At 44.9% G+C, this 8,607-nt stretch overlaps 1 pseudogene; it reads right to left on the bottom strand.

Moving 5' to 3' along the window:
- Positions 1 to 6,858: 6,858 nt before the first annotated feature.
- On the bottom strand, positions 6,859 to 7,979 carry LOC132561671 (keratin-associated protein 19-2-like; annotated as a pseudogene).
- Positions 7,980 to 8,607: the final 628 nt, after the last annotated feature.

Genomic DNA, 8,607 nt, shown 5'->3' with positions numbered 1-8,607 from the left:
CTTGTGATTATAATTCACGTGATATATTCTCTCTTGGTGATTATAATACACGTAATCATTGCTCTCTTTGTGATTATAATTCACGTGATCATTGCTCTGCTGTGATTGGTGTTTTATAATACACGTTATCATTGCTCTGCTGTGATTTTCATGTTTTATAAGACACGCGGTCATTGCTTCCCTACATGTACAATCGCGCTGTTTCTAGCGTGTCCACTATCAATCCAATGTTTGGGTAGTATTTCATGTTTCATTCTAATTAGTTATTATACGTTACTCTGTAGCAATAAGGAAGTACCAGCTAACCACTGATGACTATTAAGTGATGCCATTGTCAATATCTCGACTACTTGTAGAGAGGAGTGTCCACGACCGCGCCGCTAGGCAGTGTGAAAGTGGATTGCATATAGAAGGCGTGCAGATCTCTTATCGAAAGTAGGCGGAAATAACGTGACAATGGGATTTACAACTATTAACTAGAACAGAATATGTTTGAGTAATGGCGAGTGTTTGGCTAGGACAATAAGCATTGTAGAATAGGGCGAACACTTGACCAAAACACTAGTTACTGTAGAATAGAGCGAATGCTTGATCAGGACACTAGGTACTGTAGAATAGGGCGAAGGCTTGACCAGGACACTAGGTACTGTAGAATATAGCGATTGCTTGACCAGGACACTAGGTATTGTAGAATGGGGCGAATGTTTGACCAGGACACAAGGAACTTTAAAATATAGCGATTGCTTGACCAGGACACTAGGTACTGTAGAATAGGGCGAATGCTTGACCAGGACACTAGGTACTGTAGAAAAGGGCGAATGCTTGACCAGGACACAAGGAACTGTAAAATAGGGCGAATGCTTGACCAGGACACAAGGAACTCTAAAATAGGTTGAATGCTTGACCAGGACAAAAGGTACTGTAGGGTGGGGCGAATGCTCGATCAGGACACTAGGTACTGTAAAATAGGGCGAATGTTTTACTAGGACACTAGGTACTGTAGGGTGGGGCGAATGCCTGACCAGGACACTAGGTAATGTAGAATAGGGTGAATGCTTGACCAGGACACAAGGAACTGTAAAATAGGGCGAATTCTTGACCAGGACACTAGGTACTGTAGAATAGGGCGAAGGCTTGACCAGGACACTAGGTACTGTAAAATAGGGCGAATGTTTTACTAGGACACTAGGTACTGTAGGGTGGGGCGAATGCTTGATCAGGACACTAGGTACTGTAGAATAGAGCGAATGCTTGACCAGGACACTAGGTACTGTAGGGTAGGGCGAATGTCTGACTAGGACAATAGGTACTGTAGTGTGGGGTGAATATCTGACTTACACAGTAAATGTAAAAAAGTAATGTCTGCCTTTTTTGCCAACAAATAGTAATGTGTTTCCCTTTTCTGACCAATAAATTATCATGTATTTCCGCCTTTTGTGACCAACAAGTAATCATGACATTTCCACATGTGGCCAAGAAATAGTCAGGTCTTTCCTACATGTATTCGATAATGATAAATTGCCTGTACGTATCTAACAAATAGACATAGCTGACTTCCGTGCTTTCCATGTGTATATACCTTAAGTAATGCATTTCCTTCACGTGATAAAAAGTCGCGTCTTTTTGCACATCAGTACCTATTTAAGTGTGTTTCTAAAGCGTGATGAACAAATAGAAATTACATTTTTATGTGCGCTACAGTCAGTACGTCAAAAGAACATATTCATAAAATAATTTCGTAATCCTTTAAGACATTCAAGGGTATACACAGGAAATTCAACTACACATAACACTTTAGAAGAGAAACTGGCAAAGCCAACATCATCTCCGTACATCTGCACCTCCCAATACTCAACAACAGTCAAGTAGTCACAAGCAATAGCATATTTCATAAAGTCAAAAGTAAAGAACGCTAAACAAGTTTCAACACCGAATTTTCACACAAAAGCCAGGTCGGACGGCCAATAAGACAGACATTAACAAAGGCAAAGGACAGAAAATTCTAACATGTACACATACTATAGGGTAGATAGTTATGACATGTACGGAACAGTTATTTCACACAGATAATACAACAGTTATTTCACACACATAATACAACAGTTATTTCACACACATAATACAACAGATATTTCACACAGATAATACAACAGACATTTCACACAGATGATACAACAGACATTTCACACACATAATACAACAGACATTTCACACGGATAACACAGCAGATATTTAACACAGATAATACAACAGACATTTCACACAGATAATACAACGGACATTTCACACAGATAATACAACAGTGATTTTGGCTCGTTTTCTTTAGTTTTGGTAAAATAGAAACCCTTATAAAACAACCAGTAGAAGATTAGAGTGTGACGATGACTACACGGTCACCTTCAACTTATAACACAACCAGTAGAAGATTATAGTGTGACGATGACTACACGGTCACCTTCAACTTATAACACAACCAGTAGAAGATTATAGTGTGACGATGACTACACGGTCACCTTCATCTTATAACACAACCAGTAGAAGATTAGAGTGTGACGATGACTACACGGTCACCTTCAACTTATAACACACCCAGTAGAAGATTATAGTGTGACGATGACTACACGGTCACCTTCATCTTATAACACAGCCAGTAGAAGATTAGAGTGTGACGATGACTACACGGTCACCATCAACTTATAACACAACCAGTAGAAGATTATAGTGTGACGATGACTACACGGTCACCTTCAACTTATAACACAACCAGTAGAAGATTATAATGTGACGATGACTACACGGTCACCTTCATCTTATAACACAACCAGTAGAAGATCACCACGGTCACCATCTTATAACACAGCCAGTAGAAGATTAGAGTGTGACGATGACTACACGGTCACCATCAACTTATAACACAACCAGTAGAAGATTATAGTGTGACGATGACTACACGGTCACCTTCAACTTATAACACAACCAGTAGAAGATTATAGTGTGACGATGACTACACGGTCACCTTCAACTTATAACACAACCAGTAGAAGATTATAGTGTGACGATGACTACACGGTCACCTTCATCTTATAACACAACCAGTAGAAGATTGGAGTGTGACGATGACTACACGGTCACCATCAACTTATAACACAGCCAGTAGAAGATTAGAGTGTGACTTTTCGATGACTACACGGTCACCTACATCTTATAACACAACCAGTAGAAGATTAGAGTGTGACTTTTCGATGACTACACGGTCACCTACATCTTATAACACAACCAGTAGAAGATTAGCGTGTGACTTTTCGATGACTACACGGTCACCTTCATCAGACAAATGACCAGTACGGAGTGTACTAACACTGACGTACTTAGTGTACGAGATCTACACGGTCACCTTCATCAGACAAATGACCAGTGTGGAGCGTACTAACACTGACGTTCGTAGTATACCAGATCTACACGGTCACCTTCATCAGACAAATGACCAGTGTGGAGCGTACTAACACTGACGTCCGCAATGTACGAGATCTACACGGTCACCTTCATTAGACAAATGACTAGTGTGGAGCGTACTAACACTGATGTACGTAGTGTCCGAGATCTACACTGTCACCTTCATCAGACAAATGACCAGTACGGAGTGTACTAGCACTGACGTACGTAGTATACCAGATCTACACGGTCACCTTCATCAGACAAATGACCAGTGTGGAGCGTACTAACACTGATGTACGTAGTGTGCGAGATCTACACTGTCACCTCCATCAGACAAATGACCAGTACGGAGTGTACTAGCACTGACATACGTAGTGTACGATATCTACACGGTCACCTTCATCAGAGAGATGAACAGTGTGGAGCGTACTAACACTGACGTACATAGTGTACGAGATAGTACGGAACGGACCAACGTTTTCGGCTGTACTTTAATCCCATGTACACTAAGGTCGAAAATAGTGTGACGAGATGGTTAACAGATTATAGACAAAAATACACCAGATGGTAACAATTTACTGTAGTCAACCGGATACACTTTCTTTAACACTGAGTCCTATATGTGCGAGAGCCTGTGGACCCCATCGTCCCTGTTAAGTACTGGCCCTCTGCAGCGTATCCACATGGCCTCCATGACCAGCCGCCTGATAAGGTTGTTTTCCCTGTCGACTATTTTGGAATTTCCCCAGTTTGTGATATTATTTTGCTGCATATCTTTGACTGGGAAAATTCCGAAAGATTGATAAATTGCAGCATATGATGTTAGCAATTGTTCCTAGTGACGGGACTACTATTCCAGTCCTGTGTACCGGTCTAGTGACGGGACTACCATTCCAGTCCTGTGTACCAGTCCTGTGTACCGGTCTAGTGACAGGACTGCTATTCCAGTCCTGTGTACCGGTCCTGTGTACCGGTCTAGTGACGGGACTATTATTCCAGTCCTGTGTACCGGTCTAGTGACGGGACTACTATACCAGTCCTGTGTACCAGTCCTGTGTACCGGTCTAGTGACGGGACTATTATTCCAGTCCTGTGTACAGGTCTAGTGACGGGACTACTATTTCAGTCCTGTGTACCAGTCCTGTGTACCGGTCTAGTGACGGGACTATTATTCCAGTCCTGTGTATCAGTCCTGTGTACCGGTCTAGTGACGGTACTATTATTCCAGTCCTGTGTATCAGTCCTGTGTACCGGTCTAGTGACAGGACTACTATTCAAGTCCTGTGTACCGGTCTAGTGACAGGACTATTATTCCAGTCCTGTGTACCTGTCCTGTGTACCGGTCTAGTGACAGGACTACTATTCCAGTCCTGTGTACCGGTCTAGTGACGGGACTACTATTCCAGTCCTGTGTACCGGTCTAGTGACGGGACTACTATTCCAGTCCTGTGTACCGGTTTAGTGACGGGACTAATATTCCAGTCCTGTGTACCGGTCTAGTTACGGGACTACTATTCCAGTCCTGTGTACCGGTCTAGTGACGGGACTATTATTCCAGTCCTGTGTACCGGTCCTGTGTACCGGTCTAGTGACGGGACTACTATTCCAGTCCTGTGTACCGGTCTATTGACGGGACCAGTCCTGTGTACCCGTCAAGTGACGGGACTACTATTCCAGTCCTTTGTACCGGTCTAGTGACGGGACTACTATTCCAGTCCTGTGTACCGGTCTAGAGATGGGACTACTATTCCAGTCCTGTGTACCGGTCTATTGACGGGACCAGTCCTGTGTACCGGTCTAGTGACGGGACTACTATTTCAGTCCTGTGTACCGGTCTAGAGATGGGACTACTATTCCAGGCCTGTGTACCGGTCCTGTGTACCGGTTCTGTGTACCAGTCCTGTGTACTAATCTAGCGATAAGATCACTATTTCAGGCCTGTATACCGGTGTGGGAAGGTTATGAACTCAAGGTTAGGGGAGGTATTTGGCCATCAACAAAGGTAAAATGTTGGAAGATTTTCGAGCTACTGTAGTGTAAAGGCTGTTTGTTACCATATTTTGAACAGTAGTTTGATCCCTCTGCCAAGCTAATATCTCTTTCAATCTGCAACACACATTCCTTCATATTAATAAACACAAATATCAAGGATTTGGATGTAATAAAATTTGAAGTTATTGTCGGCGTGCAATACGCATTTCGCTTAGATACATGTCGCTTCATCTTTGTAAAACATACAAAACGCATCACGCCTAATATAATAAAGGTCTTCATACATCTTTCTCAAAGGATGGTCCCTAAATCCCTCTCCTGAATGTAAGATTTCATACATCTCTCTCAAAGGATGGTCCCTAAATCCCTCTCCTGAATGTAAGATTTCATACATCTCTCTCAAAGGATGGTCCCTAAATCCCTCTCCTGAATGTAAGATTTCATATATCTTTCTCAAAGGATGGTCCCTAAATCCCTCTCCTGAATGTAAGATTTCATACATCTCTCTCAAAGGATGGTCCCTAAATCCCTCTCCTGAATGTAAGATTTCATATATCTTTCTCAAAGGATGGTCCCTAAATCCCTCTCCTGAATGTAAGATTTCATACATCTCTCTCAAAGGATGGTCCCTAAATCCCTCTCCTGAATGTAAGATTTCATACATCTCTCCCTAGTGAAGGACTCCGTACACCTCTCCCTAGTGAAGGCCTCCGTACACCTCTCCCTAGTGAAGGCCTCCGTACACCTCTCCCTAGTGAAGGTCTCCGTACACCTCTCCCTAGTGAAGGTCTCCGTACACCTCTCCCTAGTGAAGGTCTCCGTACACCTCTCCCTAGTGAAGGTCTCCGTACACCTCTCCCTAGTGAAAGCCTCCGTACACCTCTCCCTAGTGAAGGTCTCCGTACACCTCTCCCTAGTGAAGGTCTCCGTACACCTCTCCCTAGTGAAGGTCTCCGTACACCTCTCCCTAGTGAAGGCCTCCGTACACCTCTCCCTAGTGAAGGACTCCGTACACCTCTCCCTAGTGAAGGACTCCGTACACCTCTCCCTAGTGAAGGTCTCTCCCTAGTGAAGTAAGGCCTCCTCTCTCCCTAGTGAAGGCCTCCCTCTCCCTAGTACACCTCTCCCCTAGTGAAGGTCCACCTCTCCCTAGTGAAGGTCACCTCTCCCTAGTGAAGGTCTCCGTACACCTCTCCCTAGTGAAGTCTCCGTCACCTCTCCCTAGTGAAGGTCTACACCTCTCCCTAGTGAAGGTCTCCCTCTCCCTACACCTCTCCCTAGTGAAGGTCTCCGTACACCTCTCCCTAGTGAAGGAAGGCCTCCGTACACCTCTCCCTAGTGAAGGTCTCCGTACACCTCTCCCTAGTGAAGGTCTCCGTACACCTCTCCCTAGTACACCTCTCCCTAGTGAAGGCCTCCGTACACCTCTCCCTAGTGAAGGTCTCCGTACACCTCTCCCTAGTGAAGGTCTCCGTACACCTCTCCCTAGTGAAGGCCTCCGTACACCTCTCCCTAGTGAAAGCCTCCGTACACCTCTCCCTAGTGAAGGTCTCCGTACACCTCTCCCTAGTGAAGGTCTCCGTACACCTCTCCCTAGTGAAGGCCACCGTACACCTCTCCCTAGTGAAGGTCTCCGTACACCTCTCCCTAGTGAAGGTCTCCGTACACCTCTCCCTAGTGAAGGTCTCCGTACACCTCTCCCTAGTGAAGGCCTCCGTACACCTCTCCCTAGTGAAGGCCTCCGTACACCTCTCCCTAGTGAAGGTCTCCGTACACCTCTCCCTAGTGAAGGTCTCCGTACACCTCTCCCTAGTGAAGGCCTCCGTACACCTCTCCCTAGTGAAGGCCTCCGTACACCTCTCCCTAGTGAAGGCCACCGTACACCTCTCCCTAGTGAAGGTCTCCGTACACCTCTCCCCAGTAAAGGTATTCGTACACTTCTTCCTAGTGAAGGTCTCCGTACACCTCTCCCTAGTGAAGGTCTCCGTACACCTCTCCCTAGTGAAAGCCTCCGTACACCTCTCCCTAGTGAAGGTCTCCGTACACCTCTCCCTAGTGAAGGTCTCCGTACACCTCTCCCTAGTGAAGGCCACCGTACACCTCTCCCTAGTGAAGGTCTCCGTACACCTCTCCCTAGTGAAGGCCTCCGTACACCTCTCCCTAGTGAAGGCCTCCGTACACCTCTCCCTAGTGAAGGTCTCCGTATACTTCTCTCTAGTGAAGGTCTCCGTACACCTCTCCCTAGTGAAGGTTTCCGTACACCTACCCGTAAGAAACCCTGTAATCGTTTCTTGAGTACGTGGGATATTTAGTGTTGGATACATGGGGTAATTTTTTAGAATAGTACGAGTGGGTTCAGACCCTGTTATCGTGTGTAGGGTATATGGGGGTATTCTAGAAATATGTGTATTTATTCAGGCGCTCGACAGATACGGTACAGATCGGTATATTAGACCTGTAGGTGTGGGAACAGGGTACATGTTATAATATACGTGTGTTTTGTAGAAGAAAAATGTTGATTCAGATTCTTTACTCATTTTCGGGATGGACATGATTATGACTGGGTAAACGTGCCTGGTTCAGACGCAATATGTAATTGTAGTCATCAATGACACGCTCCGGTGGTGCTAGTTCCGTCTGACTGACTTCATGCTCCTGTAATTGTCACTGAGCTTGTAAACAGTGTTACTGAACGGCCTCGTGTCAAGATAGGCGTGATTGAAGGCCGCCACAGCTCTCACAAATCTGATAACTGTTATTCTTGACCTTTGACGAGGAGACCTCCTTCCACATCAAGATCTACAAAACACAACCACCCGGCAAACAATAATGGGTTTTACTCCTGCTCCGCATCCGTATTTGTTATGAGGTTTACCACATTTCAGTATCCGTACTTATCAAGCGATTGATTACTGTTCAGTATCTGTGCTTATCAAGCGATTGATTACTGTTCAGTATCTGTACTTGTCACGTGATTGACTACTGTTCAGTATCCGTACTTTTCACGTGATCGACTAATGTTCAGTATCCGTACTTGTCACGTGATCGACTACTAATCAGTATCCGTACTTTTCACGTGATCGACTAATGTTCAGTATCCGTACTTGTCACGTGATCGACTACTAATCAGTATCCGTACTTTTCACGTGATTGACTACTGTTCAGTATCCGTACTTGTCA

Source organism: Ylistrum balloti, unplaced genomic scaffold, assembly GCF_031769215.1.
Source record: "Ylistrum balloti isolate Yb309-2 unplaced genomic scaffold, AGI_CSIRO_Ybal_v1 Utg371262, whole genome shotgun sequence".
Lineage (NCBI taxonomy): Eukaryota > Metazoa > Mollusca > Bivalvia > Pectinida > Pectinidae > Ylistrum > Ylistrum balloti.
Note: the sequence above shows the minus strand (reverse complement) of the source record. Positions and strands in the feature narration are given on the sequence as shown.